This window comes from Dreissena polymorpha, chromosome 4 (assembly GCF_020536995.1).
Source record: "Dreissena polymorpha isolate Duluth1 chromosome 4, UMN_Dpol_1.0, whole genome shotgun sequence".
Lineage (NCBI taxonomy): Eukaryota > Metazoa > Mollusca > Bivalvia > Myida > Dreissenidae > Dreissena > Dreissena polymorpha.
In genome coordinates, this window is record NC_068358.1 from 122115904 (window position 1) to 122136073 (window position 20170).

At 35.1% G+C, this 20170-nt stretch overlaps 1 long non-coding RNA gene across 1 annotated transcript; it reads left to right on the forward strand.

Moving 5' to 3' along the window:
- Positions 1-8876: 8876 nt before the first annotated feature.
- Positions 8877-15768, forward strand: LOC127879683 (uncharacterized). Its single transcript, XR_008049204.1, has 2 exons — positions 8877-9256; positions 12815-15768. It is a non-coding gene; the product is annotated as an uncharacterized LOC127879683 (long non-coding RNA).
- Positions 15769-20170: the final 4402 nt, after the last annotated feature.

The following is a 20170-nucleotide window of genomic DNA, read 5'->3' on the forward strand; positions in this document are numbered from 1 at the left end:
GTCACGGATTTGATTCCCACTGTTGGTGTGCTCTTTTGATCTCACACATAAACGGTCTAAGGAGCGCTTCAAATAAGTATTATTATTTTCAATACAATCGAGTTAAAATAAAAAGGTTTAAACCGCTCTTAACCATTAGGATTTGGTAATTTTTGTAGGAGGTGAGATATAAGATGATGCTTGTGGCATTTTTGGTTTTTATAACTTCAATTTAAAGAAATGTGTTTTATAGGCTCCGTTCTTCATCAAATTGTTGGAATACTTGCGCTCGGTTAATTTAAAAGCGTTTTGAATATGTAATTGCTGTCTTTTATTTCATAAGTCATCAATATGGAACTGCACCATGTATATATCTAAAACGGATTAAACTTTATAGGAGGAGACTATAATTGTTTCAATCAAAACAAATTGGTTACATGAAGTAGTATGTTTTGTCGCTTTTTAATGTTTTAAACGTACGCAGGTTACATTTATAATGAGTAACACATACCAGTATGATCCACACATAAAATGCTCTTGTACGTGTAGAAAGCATATATTTTTCTTGTTCCGTTTACTAGATATGTTATTTTATTTCAATTAAATAATAAATAAAACATCGTTTGTGTTAAACATATTTTAATGCATAATCAATCATAATTAACGTTGTAAAATAAATATATAAATTTAGAACTTGCTTAGCATAGTAAAATACATTAAACAGTTTTGATAAAAATTTATCCTATGTAATTACGAGCGTTAATTGTCCATTATTCTAATTATCCTGAACATTCTTGGAAATTATCGCATCTTAGACACTATTTGTTCTAATGCAATCGAAGGATATCGTAATTGTTATTAAAATTAATAAAATCAAAGGCATATTTTATTCTTTTTAAGCATTACAACTCGCTTCGTCGATATGGATACTTTGGTTAAGAATTCATTTGCCGTCTCTATTGGTGTGTAACCGTACATGTAGCTGACACTGTCAACTTTAGTGTAAGTAGCCATTTATTGCAAGGTCCTGACGTGAAGAGCTTTTTACGTCAACGTCTTCACTCGACCCACCGGTAAATAACAAGAATCTGGTCAAACTTAACCCATTTATGCCTAGTGGACTCTCCCATCCTTCTAAATTGGATCAATTTATTTCCAAAATTAGGGATGTCCAGTATATTTATTTCTATATTTATAATATTTCTCACAAAAATTCCTTTAAGCAAACAGCGCAGACCCTGATGAGACGCCGCATTATGCGGCGTCTGATCTGGGTCTACGCTGTTTGACAAGGCCTTTTTTCTAGACGCTAGGCATAAATGGGTTAACGATATAATACATGTTAAAAGAGTCAGAAGTGAAGAAAGACGCGCGTGTTAATAACAACAACGCGCTCTCGCTGTCGTTAAAAATGATTCGAAATTCAGGCGATATCCAAAGAAAAACTCGATATTTCAACATGAACGATGGTTTGTTCTTTTATGACTACTTTACGTTAGTGTTGATGATTCTCAGAGTATAAGTACTGTTGCTGACGCTGTTATTACCGCTTCGAATTAGTTTTCAAAATTATCGATTCAACTGTTGCCAGTTTGACCTTTGTGGGTCATTGTTTCTTATAACTAACCGGAAATAATGCACACGTTGTTTATTTGTCTGATTGACAGGTAGATATACTTTATTATAGACTGATAAATAAATGTGACAGATTTAGACCCTTTATGTCATAATAAACCGCAAATATGGTTAATATAAACGGAAACCGTATTAGCAAAAGCCCAGCCTTGTCCATATACATAAAATAAGAACAGATTAGTAGGCATACCAGATGCGAACGCAAATCCTCCAAAAATAAACACAAAAAGAAAACCCAGTTGCATCGGCAGGATGTAAATTTAATTGTTGTTACGATGTTCATTTTTGCAATTGACTGGGACAAACACACACGAGTCAGCTACGTCAACTCGGAGAATTGTTAGAACCCCAACCGAGTCTACTTTTCAACCTCTCGGTAACCTTCGGTAGCCTTCAGATAACAAATCAGCCGCGTCATGCGTAAATGGATCATATAAGGCATCCGTGCCATAAAGTCGCCCAATGAGTTTTGGTCTCATTAGCGGACAGAGAACGCACATATGTCATACGACAATTTTTCGCAAAATGCGGGCAAATTAATATCGTCATAGTATTCATTTTTCTTTACAGCCTCTTTATAATTATTTTTAATTAAAAAACTATTTGTCGATCTAAAAAGCGTAAAAATACCAAATGTTATCATCAATTACTAAGTTGTATTTGAATAAAGAAATATTTGAATATAACATTCAACGTTTAGTCGGCGATACACACTGCATATGAGTCGGAATAAAAGTAACAAAAGGTTTAAACAAAAAAGGATAAACTATTGCAATTATATTAACATGAAGTAAGTTCTGTGTTCAAACAAATTATATTAATTTAATGGGTCGCGTCATGCGAAAATGATCTTAAGCCATTCGCGGCCTGTGTAGCTCCAAACCAGCCTCCGCTTCCACGCATTCTGGTCTGAAGCTTCCCTTTCCGCTAATGAGATGACTTAACCTTTCATGACTTTATCGAAGACAGCATTTCTCCTTATTTCTATATGGTCTGAAGCCACGCTGTCCGCGTATGACATAAGAGCCATTTTCGCATGACGTTTATCAAATGATTTATAAAGTACTGAAGTTTCAGCATATAATTTTATTCAAGTTGTTGGCTGTTCCTTAAGGAATATAAACAACATATGCTACAAAATGAATTGTCATTGTGAAGAACGAGTCGAACACATGTATAACTTTCCATACTTTTAAGGTCAATTGACAATGTTATCTAAAAAGGTGACAACTGTTCAACTTCTGCCGATGAAACTTATAAAGTACGTTTTGATATCCGAACACCGCTTAGGAATTCGACTTAGAGAAAACAGTTTTAAGCGGAAATCTGGCACACAATTTAGTAAATAAATAAAATGAGTCATGTTCTGAGAAAACCGGACATAATGCATGTGCGTAAAGTGTCGTCCCAGATTAGCCTGTGCAGTCCGCACAGGCTAATCAGGGACGACACTTTCCGCTTTTATGACATTTTTCTTTTTAATGAAGTCTCTTCTTAGCAAAAATCCAATTAAGGCGGAAAGTGTCTTCCCTGATTAGCCTGTGCGGACTGCACATGCTAATCTGGGACAACACTTTACGCACATGCATTATGTCCAGTTTTCTCAAACGCGACTCAAATTGTCACCGAAACCGTAAGCTTTATTTAAGCCAATCTTTGAGATCATACTCAAAGCCAAGAGGACACAGAAGGTTGCGAAGCGCATTGTCGACAAAATTTTTTTATATGTTAACCTTAACTATTACACTAAACAGGACATATGCATTTATTTCTAAATGGAAAATGGTTGTCACTGTAAGTGTCGAGCTCCCCCGAAGTATCGTTTTGACCTCAAAGTGTTACATTGACCTTAACAGTTGGGCGAAACGAACAGATTTTGTCTATTAATCGAAGAACATAAATCTCCATGAGCTATATGTATTCATGAATGTTCTTTGTACTAAATTTAATACTGATGGTAATGCGTTCAACAAGAAAATAAAACAAAGTGCAAAGACTTCATAAATACATGTAAACTCCGCACCTCTTTTCAAAGTCTTCTATCAGTGCATGATGCTTCATTTGAATCATTTTGATACTTTTGAGTAATGATTAGAGTCGCGTTCTGAGAAAACTGGGCAAAATGCATTTGCGTAAAGTGTCGTCCCAGATTAGCATGTGCAGTCCGCCTAAATTTGATTTTTGCTAAGAAGAGACTTCATTTAAACGAAAAATATCGTAAAAGCGCAAGTGTCGTCCCTGATTAGCCTGTGCAGACTGCAGACGACACTTTAAGCACATGCATTATGCCCAGTTTTATCAGAACGCGACTCATTATCACAGTATATTAAACTGTGTAATACAACTTTTCATAAGAATTAAAGCAAGAGAAAGAACTCAAAAGCCCTGAAAGAGAGTTATAGCTCTTTAAATTTCCACATTGTTCCCTTCAGATTCATGAAATTTTATCTTAATATCTTTCATTGCAATTGAATTATTCAGTGCGCAAGAAAATTTACAAATGACAAAATCTCTCTAAATATTGTAGAAAGTGATATGTTACTTTTCTTCGTTTAATATGAAGTTTTATATCAGTAAACTTTTACAGAAATTACAGCATGTAACAATGATCTGCGCAGAAATAAATAAAGCGCGTTAACTACTAAAGTATTAATAAAAGAGAGTTGTCTGTGTAACCAGTGCACTTACTCTCAATGTCCATGAGCAAGATAAGAACTCTGATCAAATTCTCTTCAATAATTATGAATTTTTGATTGGAACATGAAACAACAACAAACTTTACATACTGGAGAGAACACCTTTCTCCTGAACCTCGGCTTTTTTCCATTTTCTCTGAAAGCAATTACTATTGTGAAAAGATGCATGTGGATACCTTGGATACTAACAGTAATCAGCGGAAGAAATCACCAGACGAACAAGATCGTGACGTCCATGCCGAAACAGGTATTATAAGTCGTTTTATACCCATTATTACTTGTATTAATTGTTTAAATGCCGCTCACTTTCCATCCATATTAGCAAGAACGTATTCAGTGTCTATTTCGTATTACTTTTCGCTCTTTCACGGCCGTTAATCACGCGCGCCACCTCTTTTTTGCGATGCATTAATAAATCAGCCAATGCAACTTCCGAGGTGGCGCTCAGGCCCGGATGCTTTGAAATTGAACGGATAATTTTACAGGGTGATTAGGTTTAATATGTTTTCAACACATTTCGCAATATTTAAACAAATCGGCCAATGTAGTGCGTTTACATCCATTAACGTTTAATTGTGAATCCAACAAAGTCACTTGAACCTGCATCCTGCAGCTCTCGCCAAGAATATTCGTGGCGAGTAAAGTCGACATAAAGAGCGAATATAAATACGAAATAAACGCTAATCACTTTCTTGTCTATATGTCTGGAAAGTGAGCGGCATTTAAACGATTAATACAAGTAATAAAGGGTATTAAACGGCGAAAAATACCTGTCTCGACATGAACGTCGCCATCTTGTTTGTCAAATTGAGCATAACCGTACTTACTGTTTAGTAAGCCCTGTCGAAACGAAATATATAACTTATTCAGTTATTAGAACAAAAATGATGTAAGCAAATGACATAGCAACAGAGATACACAACATAATGAGATAAATACAATGAATACAGTTAAACGTAAGAATCCAAAATATTATGAACATCTGCAAAACATACTTAAGTTTTTACACGAATAATCATCATCTGAATGTTAAAGGAACATAAAAGATTGTAACAGGAACACACAATCACGTGAATGTTACGAACTTTTAGAAAAGTAATCGGAGAAAATCATCATGACTTAACATGGACAAACATAATATAGTTCAAGTAATCTTACATTGAAAAACGGAGTACAGATAAAATACTTCCTGTACGTGTTCTTCATTTTCTTACTTGTACAAGTACGTAAAGGGTCTACCGATTACCGTATGAAAAAAAGGGCGAGTAAGTTAAGTTAAATAATTCATAAATACCTATGCCTCAATATGTATGAGCTTTAATCTAATGAATAACATTACTTACATTATTAATTAACTTTTTAAAATTATTTACTTTAAACCCGAAAAAAGTTAGTATTTTAGAGTAAGTGCATTTGTGTATTCATGAGTGCAATACATGTTTGCATATTAGGTCGAAGCCAACACTTGGTATTGATATATTTCTTTCTTGAGTCAGTTAATATAAGAATATTCTAAAATAAATGATATTTGTCATCAATTTTTTGACAGTTTATTCATTTTCTTAAACGAGGTAAAATATACTTTTTTAATTATACATGTCATGTCATATTGATAAAAAATCATTTCAAAAGTCAAAATTTACTTTGAAAAATAATATCCATTTTTTCCAAGTGCAAAAATACTGATAACATTTTTCTCATATTATACTCTTTTTGTTTTCTTCGCAAACTATATGAAATTATACAATCAAATGTATCTTTTAACAAATGAAAATAAGTGTTAAAATAAATTAAAATAAGAACAGTTTCATTATTAGCATGAATAATGAAGACGACGATGCTAAAATGGTGATGATTCTCATCTCATATTCGCCTGTGGTCCCGTCCCGTCAGGCGTTTCGGTTCTGGGCGAGTCTCTCCAACTTCCCCCATGTTTTGCCCATCTGCTTAGCATCTGCATCCAGGTCACGGCGCTAGATGTTTCTTGGCGGCCCTCTCTTCATTTTCCAAGGTGTGGGTGGGGGTGGGTCCATGTGAGAGATTACCTTGTCGTATTGGATGTAGGCTAACGGGTGTGGCCTATCCGTCGGCTCGCCAAAGTCTCTGAAGGATGTCGTCTTCAACTGGCTGCTGCTTTGTTCTTCTCCACAATTCTTTTACGGAGATGTTGTCTGGCCAGCGAGTATTGAGGCTCTTCCTGAGGTAGTTGTTTATGATGACCTGTATTTTCTTTATGTTGGTGACAGTGGTTCTCCAGAGGAGAATTTGGCCTGCCTCGATATGACATTAAAGAGCCTAATCTTGGTGGAGATGCCAACTGCGCTGGATCCCCAGATGTTCTTCAGGTGATGAAAGGCTGCTCGTGATTCAACGATGTGGGTTCTGACATCTGCATCCGTTCCTGCCTGGTTGTCCAGAATGCTGCCGTGATACGTGATGCTGCCTCCTCCAGCGCCTTGCCTTGGACCGTGATGGGTGTTTTGTTGGAGGCGTTGTTCTTAAACACATTGCTCTTCCCTCTTTTGATGGTGAGGCCCAGCCTAGCCGAGTTGTTCCGCTACCATGTTTGTCTTTTCCTGTATTTTCCTGTATTTGTTGTTGGGTACAGGAACGGTGAGAGTAAGCAGCCTTGCCTCAATCCGGTTCTCACTTCGAAGGCGTCCGTGAGCTGTCTGCCATGAACAATTCTGCAGGTCATCCATTCATTAAACTTCCCGGATGTTGGTGATATTTCCTGGCACTCCATATTGTCTCAGAAGTCTCCAGAGGGACTCCCGGTTAACGCTGTCGAACGCCTTTTCATAGTCGATGAAGGTATACACATACAGGGGCGAATTCCACTCCAGGCATGTTCAAGAATGATGCACAGGGTTGCAATCTGATCCGTGCAGTATCTATTCTTTCGAAAGCCAACTTGTTGGCCACGGTGATACGGGTCTACTGCGTATTTCATTCGGTTCAGCAGGGTGCGATTAAACAACTTTCCTGGGATGGGCAACAGCGTGACTCCTCGGTAGTTTGAGAAGGAACTGAGGTTGCTATTCTTGGGGAGCTTGATGAGGTATCCCTGTTTCCACTCTGTTGGAATTTCTTCTTCCCATATATTGCTAAAGGGCGGGTAATGTATTTCCACATTGGTCTCGACGTCAGCCTTAAGAGCTTCTGCGAATATGCTGTCAGGTCCTGCAGATTTGCCGTTCTTCAACTGCTTGATGGCGCTGCTGATCTCTTCATTCGTGGGAGTGCAGCACTTGATTGGAAGATCACTTGTAGCTGGCAGAATCCCCTGTGGGTTCGCAGGAGCTGGCCTGTTGAGTGGATCCTGGAAGTGCTCAAATCACCTCTTCTTCTGTGCTTCGTCATCTGTTATTACTCCTCCATGTTTGTCTCTTATTGGCCTCTCCGGCTTGGCAAACTCTTCCTGCTTATCTATTGGTGATGGAGTTATCCTAGTTATGTTCTGATAGGCTGCCTCGTCGACCTCCGTTGCAAGCGTCTCTAGGAAGTTCCGCTTGACGTTGCTATTTTCTTCGGTGCACTTTTATTGTGATTTCTCTTTGCGGTTCGCTTTCTGCTGTTATTGATGCTTGCATTCTTGTCTCGTCTTTCTTAAACTTTCTGAAAGGTCTCTGCTGATATACATTCTTTGTGGGTGTAAGACTTGTACTTCTTGGCATGTTGAGGTCACTTCTCCTTTCACTTTCTGCCACATGTTCTCTTCTTCAAGCAGTCCCTCTAGGACCTGTTATTTGTTGAAAAGATTGACCTTGAACTCTTCTTGATTCCAGGTGTCTTTCAGCGTAGCAGTGTTGTATGGTTGGCGTGCCAACTCTTCTTCAGCTTCATTTTCAATCGGTGATGATGGTAATGATAAATGATAATGATAATAATGATGATCATGATGACAACGACAACGATGATGATGATTATGATGATGACGACGATGATAATGATGATGATGATGATGATGATGATAAATCTGATTATGATTGTTATAATTGTATCTATCATTATGATATAAAAAGTGATTTACACTTTCGTTTAGTAGAACAATATGTGATTTCATGTATAGGTACTTGGTTTGTTTCCTACAGTATACTATCGTTTACATTTATAAACGTAATAATTATGACATATTTTCATTATACGTGTCACATACATATTTGTAATCATGCGATTGTGTTAAGTCGCACAATTGAAGCACTATATTTATTATCTAAATTTAGAATCGGCGACGAAGTTGAACGGAATATTGATGAGGGCAAAGTTTAATATATCGTCTGATAAGATTCGTTTGTTCATGTAAACTGTTTATATAAACAAAAGCTTTGAAAAATGTTAAATCTCGTTTCAAATAGCACATTTTGAAAAGTTTGTTGTCTGTCGGTTTACCAACGTTGCGCCCCTTTAAATGACAAAACAAGTTTTCATAACAATATTTGTGCGCTCAATGTGTTATTTCGTGTGCAATGAGAAACAGATACTGCAATAGCATGTCGGTAAACCACAACTACATTTTGCATGTATGCACTATGGTGTGCAATACATGCACTTGATTGGGTGCGTGTTCGCTTAAAACTGTTTACATGCTGGTGAATGGGCATAACAACTTCCATATGTAAACTTGTATATGTACACATTCCTCGTTGGCTAAGATGTTGTCATGTGCATAATTGTTGTATGTATGTACATTACCAGTGTATTGGATAAACTGAACTGTCAATCGATTTACATGTATTACTAAGCCTTCGAAGCGTCGTTTATAAGTCACAGTAGTTAATGGGATAATAAACAATCCGCATAACTCTTCACTGTACATTTAACTTTATGAATGGCAGTAGTGATTACAATAATCGTCTGTTATAGAAATTATATGAAGAACGCAGTTTTGTTATTAACTAGTATATTGTTATGCGTTTGATACACACGAAATGACGGATGGAAACGTGAGTATTTATTTAAATCAACTTGTATGAAAACAAAATGTAAAATACAAAATCGGTTGGTTATACTATATGCACTTTTTAAACGGTTCAATTAAAATTAATTAAATAAGTACATTTCAATGTACATGTGGATTTGTCTAATGGGTTATTTTTTAAGACATTTTTATGTCCGTGTATAGCATTTTTGTGGTATCAAAAAGATTATTCAAGGTGAACAACACAAATCTATTGAAAATACCGTATTCAGCGAATTAAGCCTAGGGTAATTGTTATTTGCATTTAAATTACAAAATTGTTCAGTCGGTGTCGATAAACTTAAAGTGGGTATGCACGATTTTTATATGTGCTAAATTGTAATATATTTATAAAAAATATGTTACAATAGCACAAAAATAGGCAAGAAAAAGTATACATTGAAGACGAATTTCATAAAATGCAGCAAAGACAAATTAGCGCCCGAGCCGATTGTGACGAAGATACTTCGTACATATTGTCCTACAATTACCGAAGCATTCGTCTTTTTATTAGGATCGGAGTAAGTGTGCGTGTGTCGTATGAATAGATATCGTTGCAGGAAATTAAAATGATCAGTAAAACTAAATTTAGATACACATCGTACATGCATGATATACATGCTGGCGAAATCGACTGTACAGACATTTCGATTTCAGAATTAAATATCTGGCTTATTTCGCATTTTTCGATACATGTTCTTCTTAACCTTTATTTTAATTTATTTTGAAATATATGTATAAAAAGTGTTTTTCACATTTTTTAAATATAAATTAATAAATATTTGATAAAATCGTGCATACCCAATTTAATGAGTAGTTAATTGTGCATGCAACTCGATATTGCTCTAGTATTTATTGATAATAGTATCCAGGTTAATGAGGAGAACGTATTTGTATATCAGAACTTTTAATTAACAAGTTTAATGAATGATATCAGAATGTCGTCATACAGTATAGCTAATCCAGAATGAATAAATCACGCACTCATCGAGCAGAATGATCGGTGACCAAGCATAAAAATACTTAATCTGTTACCGAAATATATTGAATGAAGCTTCACGCACTTTGTTATTTATGGAATGTTGTAGTTGACAATTTGGTTAAGTATGTTACATTATGCATAGAAAAAGTCTTATTATGCCAGTAAATATTTCAAACCAAAACTAGTACTCCTGTACAAATCTTAATTGTTTTGTTACTACCCCTTGGTCATCCTATCTTTTTTCACTTTAACAATAATGAAATCAATGCTCTAATTGGTCGACTGAAAGGTTGAAAAAGGTCGCTTCCTGTTGGTCGTCGTCATTGTTTAGTCTCAGAAGACGTAAAATGTTCGTAATTAAATGTTGTTAATAATTTAAAATAACAATATGCTTGCCACTTACCCATGATGCCTTTTATCGGTACCGACAACATTACCAACAAAATAAGCCTCAAGTGTACTCAATTATTTTTAAAAAGCGTTTAAAACCGATAGTTATATATTCGAATAACTGTGAGTGATATACTGTCAGTATGTCAGTGTGAAATAGTTTCTTTAACCCAAACGCGTTTCATTCTAATTGTGTGTTTTAAACAATTCCTGAAATAACTTCCTTTTGCGTTTACGTGTTTATTCATCTGATGAATAACAAATACTTGTTACCATAGCAACAGATTGTTGCCATGTCTCTGCATACATGATACTTTAATCAAACAGTAGAAAGGAGAAAAAAAACGACGATAGTGATACAGCTACTTCTGTGTTTTCTATGATGATTATAACAAGGATATTTTCAATGTCCACACACATTTTTATTTGTATGATTTTATTATCGTGTATTATGAAATGTTTCAATATCAGTGTTAGTATTATTTGTGTCGAGCCTGCGTGCGGTAAGTGCGGTGTAGCTGTTATAATAGTGGTTCGGGTCATTGTATTTGCGTTCGGGTTTGTATCCGTCCGTGAGTCCGAAATGTTCGTCTGTCCGTCGGAGATTGTACTGATTGTAACTTCCTATTTATCATGCAATTTTCACTTAACTTACAGCGTGCAGAATGCACTACCGTTGTCACCCAGATCAAGGGTCCAGGTAAACAGAGATAATCAGGGTAACACTTGTCGATCTGGACTGAAATTTCACCATTCATGCAATTGTAAAATAGCTTTCTAAAAATCTTCATCGTGTTGAGACCAAGTGTCGGTTGTAAGAATCGTGTATTCAGCTCACATTTCAATAAATCCCTTGAGGTCAGGGGTTAAATTTGGTCACAGTAAAGCTAGTCCAGACGTCAACTTCACAGCTAATAACCCATAGGACATTAAAGGTTCGATATCAAATGCTGTCAACACTTAAAAGTAATAAAATACTTACCACGTTCCCGGTTTGCATTTCAACGGTGCGAACAATTGGACTAAACATGATTTTTCACCGTGTGGAGACAATCTATCAGTGAACAGGCCCAAGCCTCTAGCTCGAAGGTCCAAGTCAAAAATGATGAAAAGATTTAAAATGAGGCATTACACAACCTTCCCGCACTGTAACTTTATATTTTCATCAGGCAAACATCACTTGTTTAAAGGTCAGTCACGGTCACATTAAGAGGTGGAAGACAAAATAAGTCATAATAGGAAGACAAAATAAGACATAATAAAGATTGAACAGACTGATGCTTCATCTACAACTAAACGTAGATGCTCAACATGCCATAGCTTAAAGGTCATGTTCAAACTTAAGGATCAAAGGTCACATTTTTTACATGATGCAGGCAGTCCAGGCAGGTCGTAGTCGTAGTACATTATGGTAGCGGTAGTAGAGCATTGAGTTTAATAACCAATGGTTCTGATACACAGTTACATTTACTGTGATTATATTCTCTTGTGGATCCATCTATGTAAGAGCATTATTATAATATACAAATGGCCGATGTATGACGTCTGCCCGGCGATCAATACGCCTTCCACAGATGCAGATGACGCCTCCAAATCTATACTGCTGTGCGCTATTTGAGGCTATTAATCATCTTAGCAAAAACAACATCGCGGTTCGCTGTTTGCCGTATTCCTGGGATATACGAGTACTTGTTATAGTTGCATTATTGTTTTGAACGTTACCTCATTTGTTTTAGATTATGCAAGATGTGAACATCCTGTTTAATGATTATGATGGATAATATGCGCTAATCTCTTGGGAATGACTGCAGAGATTGGATTTTTGTGCAGACGACGGTGTTGCAATGTGTGCTTACGATGTAACTTGTTGTTGCGGGAAATATTTGGTCGTTAATGTTATATTAAATATAAGAAATTCATGTTTTCTGTATTATAGGAATCCACTTGCTAGTGATACGTTTTAGCTTTTATCCAAAGCAAACGATAACAACACAGTGTGCATTTTAGGTTATCTCGTTGTTTTCATTATACTTTATTTTTAAATTAATTGTATTTTAACGTTAGATTTTCGAACATTTACTAAAATAAAAGTTATTTTTTGAAGTGTTAACGCCCGTTAAAATTGGAATAACATGATAAATATGGTTTAATTGTATAACTTACCCCTTACAGGACGCATTTAATTACCATGACGACAAAGGATAAAAGGAAACTTCACAAAGACAACCTTTCGAGTGTGATATGTAACATGGAAGCGATTGTCATGAACATAAATTCAGTAATAGCAGAGGTTGTAGATTTAGTGGACGAAATCGACACAATCGTGCAGAAAGTGGAATCAATTTACAAAGCAAAATCGACTTCCACCGAAATCTGCCTGGATAATAACCGGAACTTATGTGACGTCTTCAAGCATCCGGTTATCACTAGCCAATCCAATTTCTCACCATATTCTCCGTTCTTGGACTACACATTCTTGGAGTTAACTAACGATTGTAATGTTTGTGTGGGGAATATGTATCAATACAACGAGAAATATCCTCTTTGGATACAGAATGACACATGGAAAACGAGTGATCTGTCCGTGTCTGAAATTTCCGAGGTGTCGCCGGGTAGCTCCGCTCGATCCAACAGCTCGCGTTATGTCGACACATTGTCGTCTAATAGACGTAAACAGGGACACGCCGGAGCTGTATCACATTATCCGGGCACTGCAGAAAAAGAGAATATTAACCAAATAAGAAACTGTTGTGTATTAAGAGAAGACAACTCGGAGTTGACCAGTTATAATAGTTATTGTGGGGTGTACGAGCACATAATGGAACGGCAACTGGAAGATCTCATCTGGAACGAGATCGGATATGACGTAGATAATTACGAAATGTCCGCTTCACAAGACTTTTCAGAACATGGTGACTTTAGTACGGAATATGTGGAATCTAAGTGTGAACCGTTACGTACATGATTTACTTGTTGACGACAATCGAATAATTATGCTTAGTCTACTCTGTGTTCGTAATATTTTTATCGTTAACTAATTAGGATAGCCTATGTAATTCTTTAATTATAATTCGTGCGAAAACTAGATGTTAAAAATGATAATTATTAAAATGCGAGGCTAAATCTTTAATTTCAAGAGTAATGGATGGCAAAAATAATAAAAAGGGATATAATGTAGAATAGCATTATCTATCTATGTTATGATACAAAGTTAAGCCTATAAACCACATGTATATCGTTATGTTAATCACGTTTTCTAGATAACTTTTTTCAAGCATGACTGTCGGTTAACTTTTTTGAACCATTAAACAACACAAACATAACCACGTACTTAACACAATTTTATTTTCTAGTAGGCTAGTAGCTGTAGTATAGCTAATGTTTCGCTTGGCGAAAATCACATGTTCAATTCATCAGTCGTGCATATTTCGCACGATGTACGTATTCATGGTATTGTTCATTCAAACATGCATACGTTTGCGCTTGGTCTGAATGTTCTTATATTGCACATTCTTCTATCCCTTTATCCAGAAAACCGACCTTTATTATGATAAATTGTTCTCCGTTTGTGACTTTTCTGTAAGTGAAAATTAGCCTAATAAATAATTTTTGATATTTTTATTAAATATTGAACGAACAAATCTCACAATTAAACTTAATATGTCTTTAATTTCTTAAGCACGACCTACACTGAAGACCTATATAGATAAACACGAAACCAGCTGGCAACGATTTGTCGATTTTTCTTGAGTCTGTTTTAGATAATTAACTTGAGCTCAAATTGCTTTTATGTTCGCAAAAACTTAATTTTAAAATTACTACAAGCTTGAAAGGAAAATAAATGTTAAATGAACAATAGTTACCACAGTGTGTACATCACCATCTTTTAAAAAAAATAATCATTCAAACCAATGAAATCAATGAGTTAATGCAGTTATTCTTAAAGGGACCTTTTCACAGAATTTGGCATACATTAAAGTCGGTCATTAAATGCTTTATATTGATAAATATTACCATACCAAAAAAGCTACAGTAAAAAAGGATAAATTTAAAGAAAGAAAAAAGCAACCCTCAATTGGGCTCGAACCACTGACCCCTGGAGTAAAAGTCTAACGCTTAGACCACTCGGCCGGCCGTGCTCATTCAATTAGTGATTTATTTTATACTTGACATAAGCAATCATCGTAGTGCTCACAAAATATAGCGGCAATAACAAATCTCTCCAAATTATTCTATCGTTTTGCGTTGCAACGCTTTATTATTTTCAGCTTTAAATCGTCAAAAGATGCTTATAATGGATATTTCAGAGCATGGTAAGTGTTAAGTATTACTGTTTCCTCACAAACATCATTACTACAATAAAAATTTGCGAATCTGAAATACTTTTTAAAAAATTTGTCAATTTATCAAGAAGTGAAAAGGTCCCTTTAAGAAGTCTTAAGAAACCGGGAGAGGGTTTTACATTCTGGCTACAATACGGTTGAGACAGCGTTTAAAAGATCACTAGGCACCATAGACCGGAACTCGCCAGGCAATGTTTTAACAAGTGACGCACTTTGGAAATGTCATATTACAAAGCTTTTAGCACTCAATCAGCCCTACAGTCATATATGGCCTTCATGAGAAGACTGTTGGCTTTAAGCTATGGCCATAGTGTATTTTCGACATTTGCGATAAAACATAACTGTATACAAAAAGGGGTGCCCTGTTAGTTTCGCATAATCGAGTTGCTTCCATACCGAGACGACCGAGAAGTATCGAACATGTTTCGTTTGCTACACGTAACGCAATTATTAAGTATATTAGTTCAAACAGTAATGCATGAAAAATTTCGTTCTCGACTAATGAAGAAGATAAATATAGTACTGTTTGAATTAGACTTTTTTCTGTTGAAATAGTTGTGGTCGTTGCACGTTTAATCACGTGTGCTTGTTGTTCCCAAAATTTGAATATAAACACGTGTATAAACACGTGTTTATCCAAAGCTTATTCCGATCTTGTGATAAATTTATCATATGTGTTTTTCTAAGTTATATTTCCCCATCGATTTGAATGAGGCCATGTGCACGATTGTTGCAGAAATTTAAATTATTAAATGAATGAAATAAAAAACAACTGACATCATCGATCGACAGAGTCTTCGACATATTCTTTAAATCCCCTTTTATAATGAGGTTATAATCAACCCGCTATCTCTTCACTGTATTGTTTACTATATGAATAACACAGAGGTGTCAAAGTTCAGGATTATTCCCGAAATCAGGATTTAGGCCCTCAAGGACCAATTTTGATGTTGATATAAATCAGATGATTTTTTCTGGTATTTTTAGATTTTTGTCACAAAATGTCATATTAGAATCAAATTATTTTACTTCGACATATTGTTTACAAAGTTAACATAATTAAATGAATTATCATCCCTGTTTTGGCTCTGGCCCCCAAAATGCTCGGCTTCTTTTCAGGATTTTAGATTTTGGCCCAATTGACACCCCTGATAACACTATTAATTATTATATTGCTTCTTATAGATGTTCGATACAGGGATAAGAAGTTTTGTTATTAATGTGTACATGTTTGTGCGTTTGATACACACGGTATAAAGGATCAGTATTTACGGCACTTAAGTATTTTATTAAATCAAATTGTTTTATGGCAGCGAACTGAAGACAGTTATACGTGTTATTATATGTAGATGTTTACAATAATGCATATCCTTGTATACATCCACATAGCCTAATACGTTATTCGTGAAACATTTACATCCATAAAAGCAAGATCTAACAGATAAGCAAGTAAACATGTAATCATCTAGTGACGATACATAATTCGAATAGACGGCCTCGGGAAATTGTAATTTACATTTAAATCGGAAAAATGTTCAGTCGGGTTCGGTAAATTTCAGCTACCGGTAAGTTTAATTTGCATGCAAATCGAGTTTTCATATTACGTTATCTAAATGTAGTATCTATACTACTCAAAATTTGCTGAGGAACACTTTTTACAGTATGTGTAATTTGGAGTTCACCCCTAGCTAGATTCAGCCAGCGTCACGCATCAATGATAAATCAATACATAAAAATAAAATCAAAAATACACATTCTAATATCAAAAACTGCAAAATAACAATTTAAATTAAATTAAATTGAAGATAATGTTAAAATAAAAAGTGATGCTTAGCAAATATTGAGTAGTATATGTTAAAAGAGATCATAGTCAGCTGTATATACACAATCTCATAGTTGAATTATAACTTATTTAACATTTTTGTGACATTTTTCATAGTTTAAAACGTTCTCGTTATTTTGCAAAATCTGCCGGTCCTTAAGCAGACAATCTACGCCGTCGCTATAAAATGTAAGCTAATAGCAATACAGGCAAGCGCAGTGGTTGGTACACGCGCTCCTCACCTAGGAGATCAGGGTTCAATCCCAGCACCCAGCGCTTTTTAGCTTGGTTTGTTGTCAACATACCGGACAGTTTGGTTTTCATCCGGGTACTTTGGTTTCCCCCACAGCACAAGACCAAATCAAAATTTAACATCTTCCAGTAATAACTGAATAGCTTGCAATTGCAAGGTCAATTCAAAATTCAGCTCAAATTTCGCGAGTTAAGTAAGTTAATACAGTAGGAGTACTTTGACAAACTCAAAAGGCATTACATTTTGTTGTTCTTCTGATTCCTTACCCTATACACATATAACGTTGCATTATGTGATATATATCTATATTTGTTTCTAAAATTAGTTACTTGACGGTGTGTAGTCCATAGTGTTGTTCGCTTTGCAACGATTGCAATCATTTGCGAATTAATTTTTCCAGACGATGATTTTATGAGCGGTTGAATGAAATATTTTCATCAATTAACGGATGCATGTTTTATGTGTGTTGTAAATAGTTTTTCTACTTCATATGAAAGAAATTGTAAGTGAAAAGATTTACATTTCATCGAAAGAAGAATAATTTAAAACCGAACAGAGTGCAATATAAGTTATCGGACGTATAATTTTGTTTTAATACTAATTACTATAGCAATAAGTGAATGTCTAACGTACGATTAATGACATATTTTTATAAGTCTCGAGTCAAGTTTATATTTGAATACACAGTAAAATACGATACCGTTTTTATTGCAAGGCTTGATTAGTTTCACATAGCGATACCGGTTCAACGAAAACTACAGTGCGCAAACCTATCGGGTGTCTTATGTAACATGTAAGTGACCGTCGTAAAGATAAATGTTGTGATAGCAGACTTTAGAGATTTAAACAAAACATCGATACCGTTGTGTATAAAGTTAAATCCTTCTGGATAATAAAACATAACGTTTTGACGTCACCATACATCCGTTTGTCACTAGCCAATCAAATGTCTGGTCTTATTCCCGTCTTTTGAATACACGTTATTGGAGTTGTGTAATGACTGTAATGGCTTTAATGATTATATCGAAAATATGCATCGATATATAAATACAAATAGAGCTAGTGATACTGGAATAAAATGACACTAGAAAAACGAGTACATGAAATTGCCGAGGTGTCTCCGGGTAGCTCATATCGATCCAACAGCTGGCATTATATTAACAAGTTATCATCCAAATAAAATAAACATGGGCATACCAGACATTTAGTACTGTATCTGGGAACATCAGAAACAGACAACATTTACAAAAATGTAACTGTTGATTGTTAAAAGAAGAACACTCATAATTAACCAGGAATATCGTGAAATGTACGATCATAATCAAGCATTAAATCAAAGGGCATCTAACTCTAGCTTTTTAACCCACTTTAAAGTCTATCAAGGACATCTAGTTCTGACTTACTAAGCATAAACAATCAAACAAGCAAATGACATTTAGACCTTGCTCTTTAAGCATTGAATACCAAAATGACCTCTAGCCTTATTCGTACATAGAATTGTGTAAAGCATCTATCTTATGATCTTATGACTTGATTTAAAACAAGATTTACACGTGCTTCATTAAATACATTTAAAAAAATGACACACCCTGGTACTTACTCGCATAAAATACTTAGTCAATCTGAATTATCTAATATAAGAGTAAACCCAATAATTTAGCAGATGAATAACTGCTGCTTGGTTCGGTAGCAATTCATCTCAGCGAGAACTTAAACATATTTTTAAAATGTTTATAAAAGCAATCTTTTAGAAATGCCATAGTCATTTACATATTTTGTATTTAAACTGTAAATGAGCGTAACCATTTAATAATGGATTAATAATTCAATGGAAAATCATCAAGCGCATACTTATTATCTTCGTTGAAAAATGTAGCACTAGTAAACTTTCTGTCAAACTTATGAAAAAATCCGTCGTTAGCGCTATGTTTCAAATAATTCTTTGTTGTGTATTAATCCGCGAATTCGCGGATTCTGCAACGCAAATAATTGCAAACGTACGCATCTTATTAATTTATTTGATACTTGTATTTATAATCATATCGTTATTAAGTAGTACATGAGGACGTTTAACATTTGTGTAGATAAAATTAGTATTTGGTGAACAATAGAGCAAAAGACAAAATTGCCAAGAGACTTATACATGCCCGTACATTTTGTATCATTATACACCCGCATGTGTTAATTTTAACAATATATTGTACACTGAAAGTAGATAAGCACAGCTACTAGAAATGTTTTCATAAATGTTTTACAATCGTATTTACAAACAATGTAGGTGAATCTCTATTTATTGAATGAACTCATAGTCAACCTCGTCTGATTGAAACATCTCTATTCCACCTATCAATCAACCATTGGCATTCGATATACTTATTACCTAAAACGTATAAATGTCATTCCTTAAACCGGTCAACAATTAAATGCGCCGGTTCGTCAACAGTCAACAACAAAATGCAATAGTTCTTTTCTGGGAAGGTTCAATTTCCGTTAAAAAGCAAATCATGTACGTCGATGCGTATGGTGTTATTACAAAACTCTAATTGATATATGTTACATGTGATTGACATTCATGACCATGCAAACCCAAAGCAACGGTTCAAGGTCAGGGAGGGCATGGCTCACGCCATCGACACGTGCGGGGCAAAAAAGCAATGTCACTCTCCGGCGTGAACGAATGCAGGACATGTGCGGTTCTACCACATGTGCAACAAGGAACTCAAGGCCGTCGACGTTGTTTTTGACAAATAAGTGACAAAGTCTGAGGAAGGGCTATTTATGTAAGCTAGATTAAAAATGATAAAAACTCGTGCCGTCCATGTAAGGCCAGCATTTTTTTATTATTTGTTTTACGGGAAATTCTCAAAAAATTAAGTCGGGGGGGGGGATAAATAAAAATAAAAATAAAAGCATCAAAAGTGAGCAGTCGACCAAAAAAATAAAAATAAAACTGTCTAAACCGATTATTTTTTTTATTTTTGAAAATTTAAAATTCAGCCAATTTAACCTTATGTATACTTGCATTAACCTTTAAGTGTTTTATATATCTCATTACACTGTTGAAGAAGCTTTTTATAATAATAGTAAACATATTTTTATATATGTTTATT